The 17,539-nt window shown below is 36.1% G+C and overlaps 1 protein-coding gene across 2 annotated transcripts in view; it reads left to right on the top strand.

Annotated features, from left to right (window-relative positions):
- Positions 1 to 17,539, top strand: part of LOC149775530 (SH2B adapter protein 2-like) — a 106,176-nt gene that overhangs the window by 26,490 nt on the left and 62,147 nt on the right. The gene's annotated exons all lie outside the window — the stretch shown is intronic.

Consider the following 17,539-nt stretch of genomic DNA (forward strand, 5'->3'; position numbering starts at 1 on the left):
CCTGGAGCCCCTAGAGTGTTTGAATAACATTAGTGCTGATAATTGGAACTGTAGGTTGGGCTTAATGAAGAAAAGGAAACATGAATAAAGTGTAATTAAATGCATTTGGTTATTACTAGATTTGTATGCACTTGAACCACATGTACATAGAACTAATTCCTGTTGCACACTTTTTTAAAATCTTGGATTAAAAATACAAGGAAAACTTTTAATATACATTAATAATAAATTATAATTTAGAATTTGTTTATAGCCATTACATGTTTTCGATTTTAAATTAAGTAGCCTGGTACAGGTGGTTTGGTTTCTCAACATCACTTATTATTGGCTACATTATGCAGAGGAAACGGGAAGCACTTTCATATGAAACTGTTAGCTCAGATATTTTATTTTCCTTGTATGAGTAATAAATAATTATTAACCACCATGAACTATTTGCATTGTTGGGTTGGGGGGCACTTTCTTAGCCCGTTTAGCCTGGACAAAAACTAGAAGTAATTGTTGGGCAAATGAAATTTCATACAAATAGTTAAGATTAGAAGAAGAAAAAAAATTGAATTTGGAGATCATTTTTCCCCACATCATCCTTGTCTGATTTGAGTAGGTCAGAATTTCAGTTGTTGTTCCCAGATTGTTATCTTTAAAAATTGAATGAAGATATCCTAATCAGATGCCTTGATCAAGAAAATTCAGACCCAGTTTTTGGTAGCCACTAGGCAACTGGGTACAAGGTATTTTTGACCCTGTGGACCCCAATCCATTAGGTACTATACATGTTTGCTAAGTTTCGCACTGGAAAATGATGGAAGAAGGTAAATCCTCAAGGTTCAGATTGTTTCCATCATAAGTAAGCAATATAATTTTGTTTCCATCATAACGTAAGCAGTTCTTTTGTTTCCATCATTAAGCAATCATTTTGTTTTTTAAGTTTGAACTTAACACTGAATACGAGATTATAGTTACAGTGTCATCACTGGCCAAATTGTTCAATTTATTTACACATTCACCAAAAGGAATTTTCCTTTAAACAAAAAAATACTTTAACATAATTGTTGTTTGAACTCCAATATGTGAAACCAGCTGGCATCACACAATTACATGTGCTTAGTCTATGAAAGGCATGTGTGATTTGTGAAGTCACACCCTATGAAGTAAATTGGTACATGCAACCAGGTTACAGACTAGATCCTGCCTGCAGGCCATTATAAAGGCTGCATATGCCTGGTCTAGAGGCTACCAGATTAATGGATCTGGGCTACCATATAGTAAATTTTGAATTGATGTTGCCTTTTGTTGGCTTCAAATGACATCATTGAGTGGTACCTGGTGATGCATATGAAAAAGTATTAGTGCCAACTACCTGAAGTATTCATAAAAAGGAGTTGTAAGCTATATTAGTCATACACCAGGATAACTTCTGAGATGGCTTGTTGTCAGTCATCTATTGTCTCATGTCCATCAATTAGCACAAATTGGTTTTGCTGCTTTATCTAAACTACTTGTAGGATTGCAATGAAACTTCACACACAGATTCATCCCAAGGTCTGGTTGGTCCTAAATGAAACTGGTACTGCTTGGAAAGCAAATGTGGCTATCACAGCAGCCATCTTGATAATAATGTAATTTCTGCACCAGCTGAATGGATGGTCATGTCAATGTTGGGTATATACTGAAAAACTTATTATAATGACTTGTTAGTACTGATCTGATATCCAGTATGACTGCCACTGCAGCCATCTTTAAAATATTGCCATTGACACTCCTCTTAAAGGAAGTCATATCGACATGGGTTTTTCACCAGAAGACTTCTTGTGATGTCATGTTGGTACTAGTTGATTCATTTGTTGAACTAATAACTTTGTCTTATTAGTGAGACTGAGACAGAGCTATTAGCTGAACAAATGAATCAACCAGCAAATGGGAGGGTATGTCTCCACATCCTTTCACAGACATGATTTTTCTCCGTTTTAAAGCTGAATTCACTTTTCTCCTGGCTTGAATCAGATTTTTCTTGATATAGTCCGTTTTTTTATATCATCTCCAATTCAGTTTTTTTTTAAAAAAACAGTCCGGTCGCATTCTACAGCGACCCTTGTAAATTATTTGTTCCATATATTAGTTAGCACATGACTCTCATAAAGAGTATTCTGATGGTCAAAGGCTTAAAGTCATCCAATGAATCTTTGTGTAATGGAAACTGATGACAATGGAAAGAAGAAGCATGCTTGCAAAACATGGCATCCCAAGTTGTTGAGAGAGACCATGACAAGGAAAGTTTAGATAAAGGTTTAAAAAAACATGGAAATGGGAATGGTTGGAGCAAACAGTTGACAGAAATTTAGTTTTTCAGTTTATAAGAAAACTGAATGCTAGAGGACTGGCATTTTGTGACCTCTGCAAGAAAGATCTGAATTACGGTAATCGCGGTTGGAAGAGTTTGGAACAGCACCTACAAAAGAAGCTGCATATGGAAAAATTGAAGCTAAGAAGGCATCTGGAAAAAGTGCAGTTAATTACTATAAGGAGAAAGATTTCTTGCATGAGAGAACAGATGTAGCCCTCTGTCAGAATATGTGCGTTGCATGTCACCAATACAAGAACCAACATGTTCGTGTGATAATAAATATTGTGAAGTCAAGTTGAATAGTAAGTTTATTAGTTTTTCGAATGACTTTTTTAAGGTTTATTTTATGATCATAAGTTAAACCAGGAGCAATTTTTTTTATTCGTGTAAAATGTTTTTTTTTGGCTGGGGGCCTTCTGTCCCATGGTCCCCAAGATTGGGGGCACTGCCCCTTGAGACCCCATTGGGGGAGAACCCCAAACACCCCTTAAAATTTGTTCAGCTTTTTTTATGGAAGACCAAAATCATGTCTTCTTTCAGTCATCAAATTTTAATATGGTGGCAGAAACTTGTCACCAGGAGAGCAAGACAAGATTCTTTTTTCACATGGATGAGAATGAATTCACTGTCCATATGCCCTTGCATCACACTTGCATTTGAAGAAAGATATCTTGACAAGATATTGAGCCAAACCAGACCAAATTTGATGTTTTGATACCTTGGGTGGGTCCCAAGGCTAGGTTTGATATTTTGTTACCTTGAGTGGGTCCCAAGACCTGATTAGGTAGTCAAGACTGTGACATTGTTTTTCAGAATCACAGGTTAACATATTGTTAGTTTTGCTTTCAAAAACAAATCCCTTCTGCTTAGAATTTGAATGTATTACATATTTCAGGTGCAGAACATTGATGTGTCTCACCTATAGGGCTACTGAGATTTCTTTTGCATAACTTATGTCACCAAGTATAAATGAATGTGTTGCCTGGGACACGATTTTCTAGCAGCCCGTTGGAATTTTTAATCGACTCTGTGGATCCATCAACAAGCTAATGCTTTTAGATAAATGCATCCCTATGGTTTACATTTTTTAAAATTATAAATGCTTTTTCCCATAATAAGCCCACTCCAATTTTCAAAAGTTTACATGGGCTATCTTGGTTTTAAACTAATATTTGAGAAACACTGTCACTTCCTGGGCTACAACCTTATATCAGAGCCTGTGGTTGTAAATATATGAACAAGTTATTATAGACCATTCGGAATCATTATTGTTCATTTTAAATTGTGGTTAATTTGTTTGCACTTGTGCTCTACTGGATCCAAGCACAATACTAGATGCAGTACTTGTATATATGCACATGATGCTTGGCTTAACTCATTAACCAGTGGCACCTTGTTTACATGTTAGGTCCAGGTAGTAGCCTACTTCTGTGCTCTGTAGCATCAAGGTCATTTAAGAGACACTAAAGTGTGTGGTATTATAGAAAGGTAGACAAACATAGCTCTACAATAATACCAAATAATCTGGACTTTCTTTTTGCACTCCAAAATAAAGTGGGAAAAACACAATTTTTTGGACCTGATTTTGTTCCACCCAAATCTTACCTGTGGGCGGAATCCAATTGTGTCTGGATTTTAGACTTTTTGGCCTCAGATCTAAGTCAGACTGGTCTGAACTGCACACAGACAGATGAACCTTTGCAAAAAGTAGGATAAGATGGATGTGTGGAATAAAAAGTGGTATGGATCTGAAAATGATGGGTCTGTTAAGCAAAAAGAAATAAAAAAGAACTCCAACTTATATCTTTCTGCTCAGGCATGAAATGAAATCACTAATGAAAAATGTTTCTAACACAACTAGGCATTAAGTTAACTGGAAATGTCTTGGAAGTTGATGTATTAAGATGTATTCAGAAATAGCCCCCGAAATATGCTTCCTACTTGCATTTCAGGTGAAAATGATAAAAACCTCAAGGGGTTAATGAGTTGATACAAATATCAAGACCTGCCTTTGTTTTTACCTGAAGCCATGCAGGTCAGTGAGTACAGTACCAGTGATACTCCCTCATCTTTTTGTTGTGGAGAACTGATGTGATCCAGTAATTAGCATGCCAGACTTGTGATAAAAAACATATAGTATGTGTATTGGGTAAAGAAACATATAGTATGTGTATTGGAACTCACAAGTCCTGGATTTTAAGTTCAACCCATCAGGCCTTTATCATCTTAGGACACTCCTACTTTACAGATGCCAAATTTTGGTAATTTTTGCATGGCCTTGTGTACTGTACATCTTGTTTACAGAATTTTAATATTTGTTTCCAATAAAGATTAGAATTTGAAGATCAGAGGAATGTACTCTTTATTTCAAATGCAGAAATACAGTTGCTCCAGGCAACTGAATAAATCTGACATCCTTTTGCTCTGATTAGATGACCTCAAAAATATTTTCATTTGCATTGTCAAAAACATTACCTCTTAATGAACATTGCACACCAAGCTTTAAATAGATAGGAAAATGTATACCAACACACAAACAAAGTAGCTTCAGTAATGGGTGTTAAATTTAACATGAATGGAAATAATTTGAATGACTGTTTTGAAACTCCAATGACGTCATCAAATACCCTTTCACAGTAATAAAACAAATTTTAAGAGCAATCTGCTTTTAAATTTTAAATTACTGTCCTCTTTTATTTGAAACGTACTCAATAAATCTTACTGGAATATATAACAAATTCCATATGAAAGTCAATATGGCATATGGCATTAATAGTTTTGTTCCATCTGTGAGAACCAGATATGGATAGTCTATTGAAAATGAGCTTGGGCTTTCCTAGGTTAATTTTGGGACTAAATATATCCCTGTCCATGCTTTCCCAATCCAGAAAAATGAGGAGAGGTTTCTTTTCTAATTTTTGCCTAAATTAATCCTAACTGTGCACAGGGAAAAGATGACTGTAAAGTTTCTGTAGATGATATTCATCTTGAAATGATTAAAAGTTACAAAATGTACATAAAGATGTACATGGAAAACATAAACATTCTATGCTTGCTACAAATAAGAAAACTCCCTATAAGATCAGTTAGATGAGTAATTTTCCCATGTTCATTTCCCTTCATCCAAGCATGCCGTGGGAAGGTCTCTACTAAGAATCATGTTCAGAACTTTGTGCCTTTATTGCATAATTGACGAGGAGGTGTTTTTGATTTTTTTTTCTCTTCCCCATTTAAAATAAGATAATGAAAACTAGGGGATAGGTTAGCTTCTCAGCTTGAGAAAATAAATCTTATTGATTTTTAGGTTTAAAGAAAGCAAAAATGGCTGTGTTTACTGGCAGGTTGTGTCATTAATTTTGTTTTCTAAACAGTTGCACATAGTAATGAAATAGACATGGAAATGATGTTTTGTTGTTAAACTCGGTTGCCATGGTGCTGTTAGGTATAATGTCATCAGTACATGATAATTGAAGTAGAAATTCATGGTTACATTTTATGTGACAAGTGAATATTTGGAACTGCTTCATTCGGTTCTTTGTTTACTTGATTATTTGTGTACATAAAACTAAATATTTTTCTTTCAAAAATTGTGCACGTGAAAAGGCCTATAAATTAGTTACTATCTTGAAATGGATTTTTGCAGTTTACGTTGATATAGTGCATGTTCCTGCCCCTCAGTACAGCTGATCACACCAAGTTGATATTTCGATGGCAAGCAAACTTCACAGAAACTACCAGAACCTGATTAGCATTACCTTGAGGTAACTGAATATCACCAGAATGTTTGTAAAACTCATGGCAGGTGTCTATCATAAATTTGGTTTTGGGGTAGGTTATGGCTATGGTTAAAACAAAAGATAATTCACAAGATTTCAGGTACAGTATGTTACTGTCTGTATACACAGAGAGATCTATATATTACCTCACTAATTGCATCATGTACATTTAACTCATTAACCCCTGGCACCTCATTTACACGTCTGGAGGTTGTAGCCTACTTTTGAGCTCTGTGGCATCAAGGTCATGTATGATATACCATAGTGGGTGGTATTATAGAAAGGTAGACAGATGTAGCTCTACAATGATACCAAATAATCTGGACATTCTAGTTGCACTACAAAATACAGAGGTTAAAACATAATTTTTTTTCTTAACCAAAAATTAGCCCATTGTCAGAATCCAATGTTTTGGCTGGATTTTAGACTTTTTGGCCTCAAATCTAAGGCAGACCAATCTGAATTGCACAGACAGGTGAACCTTTGCAAACATTAGGATAAGATGGGCATTTGGAATAAAGAGTGTTCTCGACATGAAAATGATGGGTCCGTTGAGCAAAAAAAAATAAGAAAAAAAAAATACTCCAACTTTTACCCTCCTGCTCATGCAAGAGTGAAATAGCCAATGAAAAACAATGTTTCTAACATAACTAGGCATTAGGTTAACCGGAAATCTCAAGGAAGTCGATGTATTAGAATGTATTCAGAAATAGTCCCCAAAAAGTGTTTCCTTCTTGCATTTCACTTGCATTTCAGGTGAAAACAACAAAACCTCCAGAGGTTCATGAGTTAACTAGATACAGTCTTACATGATTTTCTTTAGTTTTCCAGCTTATATATATATATATATATATATATATATATATACATATATATATATATATATATATATATATATATATATATATATATATATATATATATATATATATGAATTACCATAGATATATTAGTCTTCAGGTTTGGTGATGCAAAGTAAAATGCTAGAAAAATATCACAGAATTTGGGTAATATATACAGCTGTAGTTTTCATAGATAAGTCTAGTTTATATTGGCAGGAAATAGCATTATATTTGCTATCAATAAAAGTGGCAGATAATGCAGATGTTTTCTATTTCCCAGATATTTAATAAAACATGATGCTGATTATTGCTCAGAAATTCACCAAAATTATGGTAATATATATAGTTACATCAGATAAAATATTTTTATCTCGGAGGTATGTTTATAGTGTATTACCTGACACTAGTTTTCATTACCTCCAGATAATATATTACCAGAATTTTGTAAAGCATTTGCAGCAGAAATATATGAAGTGCCCCAGATAAAATAAAGTACCTGCAGCTTGTATGTCTACTGTATCATGAATTGTTGTTACCTGACAGATCACAAATAATTTGCAGTGGGTAATTTCATTTGCTAAATGCTTTAGCTCAGAGGTGGGTAAACTTTCCAGTGCAAGTGCTGCATTCACAAATTTACACCTTGTCGCAGGCCACATAGTTCATTAAGTAAAATAATTAATATTTGAAATAGCAAAAACAAAAGGTTTTTCTAAATAACATCTAATTAATTTTCAGTTGTTAATATGTTGTTAATATTTGAAAACTTAAACCTAAACTTCAAAAGAAGCACATTTATTTGATAAACAGAGTAACATAAACAGAGTCAGTGTGAATGATGACTTGTTCCTGGGCCGCACTGAAAACCCTTAGCGTGCCTCATGAAAGCCCTTGGTGGGTCGCATGTGGCCCGCATGCCATAGTTTGCCCACCCCAGCTTTAGCTTTACTTTCTAACCTTACCCATCTGCATCTTGTATTTCCTCAGAAAAGACAGAATTCATGTGGCCACCGTTGTTTGGTAAAAGGAAATGGTTGAGGCGTATTGTAAGTAATGCCTGCATGCATCTGGATCAACATTCCAGACCTGATTCAATGAGTATTTATAAGCATTGGGGAATTACGTATTTAATGGATATAGTGTAACATTTTCAAGTTTGTAAGACATCACCACTGATCACATGCAATGTGGGTTTTTTTAAATAGTTTGTTTCAGTGGTTTTAGGATAACTTTTATTAATTTATATTTATCAAAAATCATCAGTTTGCAAACATTTAATGATTTATATAATCTGTTTTCACCCAGGTTTGCAAACATGTAATAATTTATATAACTTAAAATGAGAATTTGCAACTATGCAGTCTAGTGTTTGGGGCTCTAATACTGTCATTACTTGTGCCCTTAGTTATGGAATGCACTGATAGGGGCTGTTACACTGTCCTTACTTATGGAATGCACTGATAGGGGCTATTATGCTGCCCTTACTTATGGAATGCATTAATAAGGTCTGTTTTACTGCCCTTACATATGGAATACACTGAAAGGGGCTGTAATACTGCCCTTATTTATAGATCACACTGATAGGGGCTGTAATACTGTCCTTACTTTTAGAATGCACTGATAGGGGCTGTAATACTGCCCTTACGTATGGAATACATTGATTGGGGCTGTAATATGGCCCTTATCATGGAATCTGGTGATTGGTTGTAATGATGTCCATAATTACCATGCAGTCTAGTGACTGGGGTTGCAATGCTTCCAGTAGTTATAATGTATTCTGTTGATTGGGGCTGTAATACTCCATTTTATCTTGGTGTCCATTGATTGGGTCTGTAATACTCCATTTTATTTTATAATCTGTTGATTGGAACTGTAATACTCCATTTTATCTTACAATCAATCGATTGGGCTGTAATACTCCATCTTATGGGCTGTATTACTCCACTTTATCTTATAGTCCATTGATTGAGGCTGTAATGCTCCATTTTATCTTGTAGTCCATTGATTGGGGCTGTAATACTCCATTTTATCTTATAGTCCATTGATTGGGGCTGTAATACTCCATTTTATCTTATCACCTGTTGATTGGGGCTGTAATACTCCATTTTATCTTATAGTCTTGTGATTGGGGCTGTGATACTCCATTTTGTCTTATAGTCCATTGATTGGGTCTGAAATTGTGCATTTTTATCTTGGTGTCTGTTGATTGGGGTCGTAATTTGGCCTTTTTTATCTTGGTGTCTGTTGATTGGAGCTGTGATACTACCTTTTATCTTGGTGTCTGTTGATTGGACTGTAACACAGCCTTTTTATTTTAGTGACTCTTGATTGGGGCTGTTATATTGTCTTTTATGATACTGCCTATTGTTTGGGGCTGTAAGTCTGTCCTTATTTGTTGTGGTATGTGTTGAGTGAGACTTTAATGCTACCCTTGCTTATAATATTATAATAGGAGTTTGGTGATTGGGGTTGGAATACTTCCATTACTTATGGAATCTACTGATTCAGACTGTAATACTGCCCATACTAATAATGTATCTACTGATTGGGGACATTATGCTGCCCTTAATTATCATGCAGTCTAGGGCAGTTGACAATATGCTGAAAGGGATGGGTATGTATGTGCCAAATATGCCTCTCGCCTGCACATGGCATGCATTCAAGATGTATAAGTACATTATTATTGTTATTCTTATTCTATGTTCTTGGCAATTGCAACTCCCATCTAAACTGAAAACACTAGTCATATTGATTATTAGCAAAAAAATTATTTTATTTCAAAGCACATGTAGATAGAAAATCACGATATTTTTGGTGAAAAATATTGGCATATGATAGCCTACTTGATATTTTCTGAGCTAACAAATGACATTTTTCCACTAGCAAATTGATAGCTTGTGAGTGGGATATTCAAGGGTTGAAATATTTATGTCAACATAAAAGAAATGTATCTTAACAAAATAGTTACAGGTGTTTAAGTTTCTTAGAGTATTGTCAGTGATCAAATCAGATATCAGAAGCATTTTTGAAATGAATTTAAAATAGAAGATGCTTGCAAAGATTATTTATTAATTGATGCAGAACTGAATATTTAAGATATTTTCATCTACAAGTGGTCTCTTAGAAACTTCTCCTGTACAAGTGCTTTTGTTTACAACTCCTTTTCCTGTTTGTCTTCTTAAACCATCAGGAATGAATTTACTCTTTAGCACACCGTGCATTAATGCAGTATGAACCTATTGTGAAGCACACAGTGCACAGGGTTCAAAATTAACTTTTTTTATTAAGTAGTCAAGCAGACTAACAGGACAAAAGACACAAAAGTCCATAGCAAAATCCATTAGTCCTCAGAATATATGTACGTAACACAACAATAGAGATTTATACACATAAGTTATATTGATTTGTGATCAGTTTGTCTCAAATCATAACATTCTCCATCTGAAGCAGCTGTTCATTTTTTTTATTGCCGTTTTCATGATATTTGTGCCTGTTGCCTGTTTTTATCTATGTTAGTGTGTTCATTATGTCCTGGCTGTTAAATTCGTATGTGTTTCTTCATCTCCTTGTTTTGGAAATGAGAACAATTAGACTTTTTCTCAGCTGTCTTGCTCCACTGTTTCTGAATGAACTGCCATCATGTGATACTCACCATTCAACCCGTTTGTGCTACAATGGACCCTCATTAATTGCTTTAAATGATCACTCCTTGGCTCTCCACATGACATTGTGCTCTAGACTAAACGAACTGGGACTACATTCATCATTATCTAAATGTAAACAGAAGCTGGCATAGAACAGGATAAAGAATTCCAATTATCCCCTTATTTTGACCCAACAATTTTTAAAAAATTGGACCATTAATTTAGATAACCTAATTCAAATCCCTATTAATTCATCAACCTTTGTGTCAACTATCCAGGAGATACCTCTGTGTATTGCATTATTCAATGCCCAGTCAGTAGGACCACCGGAAAAGTGCACAGAAATAGTTAATTTTATCAATGACCCGAATATTTACGTCTTTTTCCTGACAAACATGGATAAAAACATCAGGCGATGAGCCCAAGTGTGTGGATCTAACACCCACTGGTTACTCCATCAAGTCGTTCCCCCGTAATTCTTGCGGAGGTGGAATTGCTGTCATCACAAAGAACTCCCATGATAAAACATTTTAACCACACCACAACATTAAATTTCGATCACATCGTTTGAACTAGTCCAAACCACGCTCAAAGTGGAGCAAAGGTCAGTCCATTTTTTCTGTCTATACCGCCCTCCTCCTAGTAGAAAAAACAAGCTGGCTGACTATCTCTTTTTGGAGCACTTTCCAAATCTCCTGGACTATGGAAATTCGATAGCTGGCAATCTGATTATTTTTGGAGATTTCAACTTTCACTTTGACAGTCCCAGAAACCCAAATACATCAAAACTCATAGATTCCATTAATGTTTTCAACCTCAAACAGTCAGTTGACCAACCCACCCATAAACATGGTCACATTTTAGACTGGATTCTTCATAGACCTGATGATAACATTCTACGGTCCTCCCTGGTATCCTATGACCTTGCATCAGATCACCTCTGCATTATATGCCATCTTGATGTGTCAGTCCCTAACCCTCCACCATTATCTGCTACTAAGAGAAACCTCCGTATGATAAATAGAACCAAACTAATGCACAACATCCAAGCTAACCTAACAACTTGCTTACCTCTTACCATAGAACAACTCGATAACTGCCTGCATTCATTGCTTGACAAACATGTACCAGCTACCAACTGCAGAGTATCAATTCAAAAGTTTTCTCCATGGTATAGCAGTGTTAGGGACCAGATTCACACTACTAAAAGAGTCCGCCGTAAAGCTGAGAGGCTTTGGCTTTCCACCAGACTCACTATTCATAAGCAAATCTATGAAGCCGCTAAGAAGAATGTCACAAATATAGTCCATGCAGCGATCAGCCCACTACACTACTAAGATTATGGAAAGTTCCAGCTGCAAAAAAGCTCTTCGAGATTACTAACAAGCCAATGTCAAGGAACAAATCAACACCACTTCCAACTACCTTCTCTCCAGTCAACCTTCCAGACATGTTTGCAAATTTCTTCTGTGACAAAGTACAAACCATTAGAGATAAGCTTGACACCACAATTTCAATTGACTCATCGTCACCATACAGTTGGGATACCGAATTTGAGCGGCAACCATTAGCAGCATTTGAACCTGACTCTACGGATTTTGTACATACAGTTCTGATGAAGAGTGCACCAAAGTCATGTGAACTTGATCCAATTCCAACATCACTGATGCTTGAGTGCTTAGATCCAGTATTGCCTTCACTAACTGATCTTATTAATACATCTCTCTCTCATCCGGGGAATTCCCATCATTTATCAAAAGTGCCATTGGTAAGCCTCTGCTGAAGAAACCAACACTAGACCATAACGATTTAAAGAACTACCGCCCAGTTTTAAATCTCCCATTCATATAAAAAATCTTAGAAAAAGGTTGTTCTGTCCCAGCTTGTATCTCATCTGAATTCAAACAGTCATTTTAAATTAGCAATGTACAACCTGCGTATCGCCCTTGCCACAGTACTGAAACTACTCTTCTAAAAGTAGTCAATGACATTCTCTCTGCGTTGGATAGTGGAAAGATTACAGTCCTCACCCTCCTTGATTTGTCTGCAGCATTTGACACAATAACCATGATGTATTACTTCACCGTCTCCAGCATGTATTTGGCATTCATGATACAGCCTTACTGTGGTTCAAGTCCTACTTGGTCAGCAGGACACAAATTGTATCTGCAAATGGAATACACTCAAGCCTAGTTGATCTATGTTGTGGTGTTCGACAGGGGTCTGTTCTTGGACCTGTTTTTTTCATTCTGTACACTCAGTCGCTCTCAAGTGTCATAGATCATCATCCAGTGTCTCACCAATTGTATGCTGATGACACCCAAATATACAAATCTAGCCACCCAACTGAAGTTGATACTACCATCCAAGGTGTAGAGAGGTGCATTTCTGATGTGAAGTCATGGATGACATGTAACAAGCTGCAGATGAATGATGATAAAACAAAGGCCATTCTGATCACAACACAAAGACTTTCTCATTCACATAGGACCTTTACCTCAAACAATAAATATCAGCAGCACCAACATTAAATTCACACAATCAGTACGAAACAATGGTGTTATTCTGGACAGTACTCTCACATTGCACCAACATGTCATGAACATATGCAAGGCTGCATATCTTGAGCTGAGACGCATCAGCTGAATTTGCAAATATCTTTCTGTTGATGCCACTAAAACACTTGTGTGTTCAATAGTACTTAACGCAAGACTGGACTATTGTAACTCAATTCTGTCTCTTTCTTCTCGATATCTGCTCCAGAAACTTCAAAAAGTTCAAAACACAGCTGCTCGGATCATACTTAGAGTACCCTGATCAGATCACCTCTCCCCGCTACTCTGTACCCTACATTGACTATCCATTCGATCCAAAATCAAACCCAAAATTTGTTCTCTGCACTACGTTTCACTGTCTGACTCTAGTCAAACATACCTATCCAACCTCACCCATGTGTACACACCATCAAGATACTTACGCTCCTCTTCTGACAGTCATATACTCATTATTCCCACTATGAAAACAAAGTCATATGGACAGTGTTCTTTTGCATACCAGGGCCCAGCAACGTGGAATGAATTGCCCACTGAACTTAGACACAAAGACAAAGTGATCACGTTCAAGAGTGCTCTCAAAACTCACTTATTTCGACTGCAAGAGCAAACTTAAAGACCTAATAATGTTTCCTACCTTAAATATTCTCAGCATGTTTTTTTTTTTTTTTATGTTATCTAATTTCATGGTGTGTGTTTTTGTAATCATATCATTATGTGTTTTTTTATCTTATAGGTGTTGTCGAATGTTGTAAAGTGCTTAGAGCTTCTAAAGATTAGGTGCTATACAAAGTCCTCATTATTATTATTATTAGTATTAATATTATTCTGAATAGTACATATACAGAGTCTTTTACTAGGGTGTGTACATATACAGTAGTCTTCTTTTACTAGGGTGTGTACATATACAGTGGTCTTCTTTTACTAGGGTGTGTACATATACAGTGGTCTTCTTTGTCTCGGTCCACAAGAGTTCCATAAATATATAGCTGGCACTGGACCATAATCATAAAAAGTGAATCGTTATAAAGACATTCAATACGCTGCAATGCAATCTGCATATCCAATCAGATTTTGTAATTTTCAATTCACTGAATCCCTGCTCTGCATCTGCAGATCAGACTGGAAGGGTCAACACAATATCCACCAGTATAAAAATGTTAGTGTGACCTTGAAATATCTTGTTAACACCACACCATTGTAAGTTCTCTACCTAACAGCCACAAGCATAAATTAAACTTTTCAAGAGTTGCCACTCCTCTTCATCCTTGTCTGGATAGAAGCCAGGCATTGTCATTACTGGGAAAAAATGTTCCAGTACATCCTCATCACCAAATCCAATATGATTTGAATCTCTTGGCCATGAATGAAAATCTGCAAAATGTGTGGCTTTCAGTACATAACATTACTGTTTGTCAAATCAGGCATCCAAGTGTTTTGCTAAACCGTTGATCATGTCTTCTCTTGCATGAAGTGATAAATGCACTGATGTTATGGAACTTTGTTCTTTTAGTACAAAACCATGGAATTCTTTTATAGGTCCATTACCAATATCCTGCAGAAACTTTTTTAACCTAGGTCCATCTCATAATTTCAACTGTTCCAAGACACCAATAATTGCAAGAACTCTCTGGTACACTTCAGACACCAAACCAGACTCATTTTGAAGAAACAATGACAACCTTGACAGTAAATTTATGACATCTGTCAAGAAATGGGCATAATTAACAAGATGCAGATCTAGCAACATTTTTAGATAGCCAGCTGCTTTCCCAGTAGCTTCAGGTCTTCTGGGTGAAGGCTGATCAGCTTTAGTCAACATCTGGAATAGGCTGACTATTGCTGGACATGATTTCCACAAATTGTCCAAAGCCCTCTGCCGATGTGCCAACCATCTAGTTCCACCAACATGAGTAGGGACTACCTTCTGCAATTCTCTATATTTAGCAATAACACCATTGTTTTTTCTAGTATTGACAGCAGATCCACCAGAACCAAATCAGGCATTGCAAATGCATCATCAATAGCTCCTAAAATCCCATTACAATTAGCTCGTGAAACTTCTGTCATACCCAAAAATGAAGTGCATATTTGCCCACCCATGGCAATTCTCACATAAACAAATTCTTGTTCACGGAAGCCTTTATCAGTGGAACCATCAGTGATAATGCTAATAAATGGTGCTGATTTAATCTTTTGTTAAAGTTTATTTTTTGGACACTGTGCAATACATTCTGAAAACACTTGTGCCTCTTTGTCAATGACATATGTCTGACCAACATCAGTCCCTGTTTTGGCATCCAGTTGGTTGTTGTTGTAGGGTTTAATGCCATTTTTCAGCACACGATAGGCTATACATGGCGGCCAGTATTAATGGTAGAGGAAGAAGCCATGAAAACCCCTGGAAAGAACCACCGACCCACGAGAAGCTACTGGCAAGCTTTCTCACATACCCACATTGGCCGAATCCAAGACTCGAACCTACGCAGGCAGAGGTGAGACAGCAGTGATCCGTAACGGAGAGCGCTTTAGACCACTTGGGGCCCCTGCATCCAATTGGACCATCCATGTATAATCACTACACGGCCTACTACAGTGTGTACATTCCTAAACAAAACTGACATTCTTCCAAAAACTTTTTTGTTTAGCATCATGTTGATTTTACTTGCAGATGACTGACCTTTGGGTTTTGATAATTATCAACTCATGATTATGCATTTCTGATGGATTTGTGATTTGGTTTCATGGTATACTATTGTTTCCAATTGTAAATTGGTACATCCAACTACAGATGTGCTTTTTTTTTCATCCTCCATTTTTGAATGTTCTCTACAGATGCTGAAGAACATGGTATTTACTTCTGGCTTAAAGTTAAGCCACGGCCGACCGCATTTCCACTTCTCTAGAAAAAGTTCAGTTCCTACTTTATCATACTGTTTGTCGCATTCCCTTTTGTCCTCGTTATTGTCAGTCTTCAGCATTCTGACTGGATTTTCCACACCTTGTTAATCACCACGTTGTTCTCTTCACTTTCTTTGTTTATCTGTGATCCTGGTCAGTGCAACAATAATATTTTGCATGCCATTTGTAATGGATGGCGCTCTACAGTTTCGTATTTAGCATAGGTTTAGAATTTTTAAGGAAAAGAATTTCCCCGGCTTTCCTCGCTGGTTATGCCGGCTATTTAAAAAAGACCTTATATATCTTAGATATAGTTTGAAGAACCTTTACTTCCCTTTATTTTGGTATATGATTGATGGGTGTAAAATGGGTTATAGAGTATACAGGTTGGTCTTACTCAAGATGTGCACCTTTCAAAAAAATGCTAGCTCTGCTTGGTAATTTTCACTTCCTGAACTTAGAGATAAATTGTATAAAAAAGAGCCGATAATTTTTTTAACATCATATATTTTTGGTAATTCATTCATTGCACTTTCAGAAGCTGATAATGTCTAGTCTGACAAAATTCATTTTCCCTGTTTTAATAACTGCTATGGATAGTGTACTTTAGACTAATTCAGGCAGATTTTTTAGTACAAGGAAGTAGTCATTTTAGTTAGCAGTGTGCTTAGATCATGTACAGTTTCCAAAAGTACAATATCCAAAGAAATATCATCCACATTACATTAATGTAGCATACAGGTATGCCAACATTCTCTCCACTGTGCATGTTTTAAATGCAAACAACTTCACCTTACATACGTCACTCTCTCAAAAGTACATAATAACTGGTGAGCGACTAGGTGATCAGGATTTACATACGGCTGTTACAACAAGTTCAGTAACTAAAACTAGCAAGTTATTTGTCTGCATTTCTGTTATGGAATTCATTAAAAAATATGAGAAAAGTATACTTTAAAATAATTACATGCATTCGTTTTTTATTAGTCAGGCAGACTTGTATTGGAACATATTTATTAGTCGGTGAGGAAAACTATTAGTCGCGGACTAATGGACGTCTGTTAGTTTTGAACCCTGGTGCATTAATGCAGCGTGAACCTGTTGTGAACAGCTCATTTGATGTTTAGAATAGCTCTAATGTATCAAGATTCATTTTCTGCCTTGATTTTCTGGAACCTGTTTCTCATCTCTAACATCAACTCTGATAGGGATATCTGGAAGGTACATGCTTACTAGGTCAAGTTAATATATAGGATATCTGGAAAATAAATTATGTCTAACTGAGATAATTGTATATTCGGAATTTCACTTGCCATTCATTTTTCAGTTTCTACAATTGACCTACCCATCTTCCTCGTGTGTTTTCAATCATTAGGTTTAATATGGGAAGGATTAAACATTTCTGTATGCTGGTTAAATGGCAAGTGATAAATGCAATGAAATTGGCAATAACCTGTTTACAAATAATTTCAAGGAAAGT

Source organism: Sinohyriopsis cumingii, chromosome 19 (assembly GCF_028554795.1).
Source record: "Sinohyriopsis cumingii isolate HCF-2022 chromosome 19, ASM2855479v2, whole genome shotgun sequence".
In the NCBI taxonomy this organism is placed as follows: Eukaryota; Metazoa; Mollusca; class Bivalvia; order Unionida; family Unionidae; genus Sinohyriopsis; species Sinohyriopsis cumingii.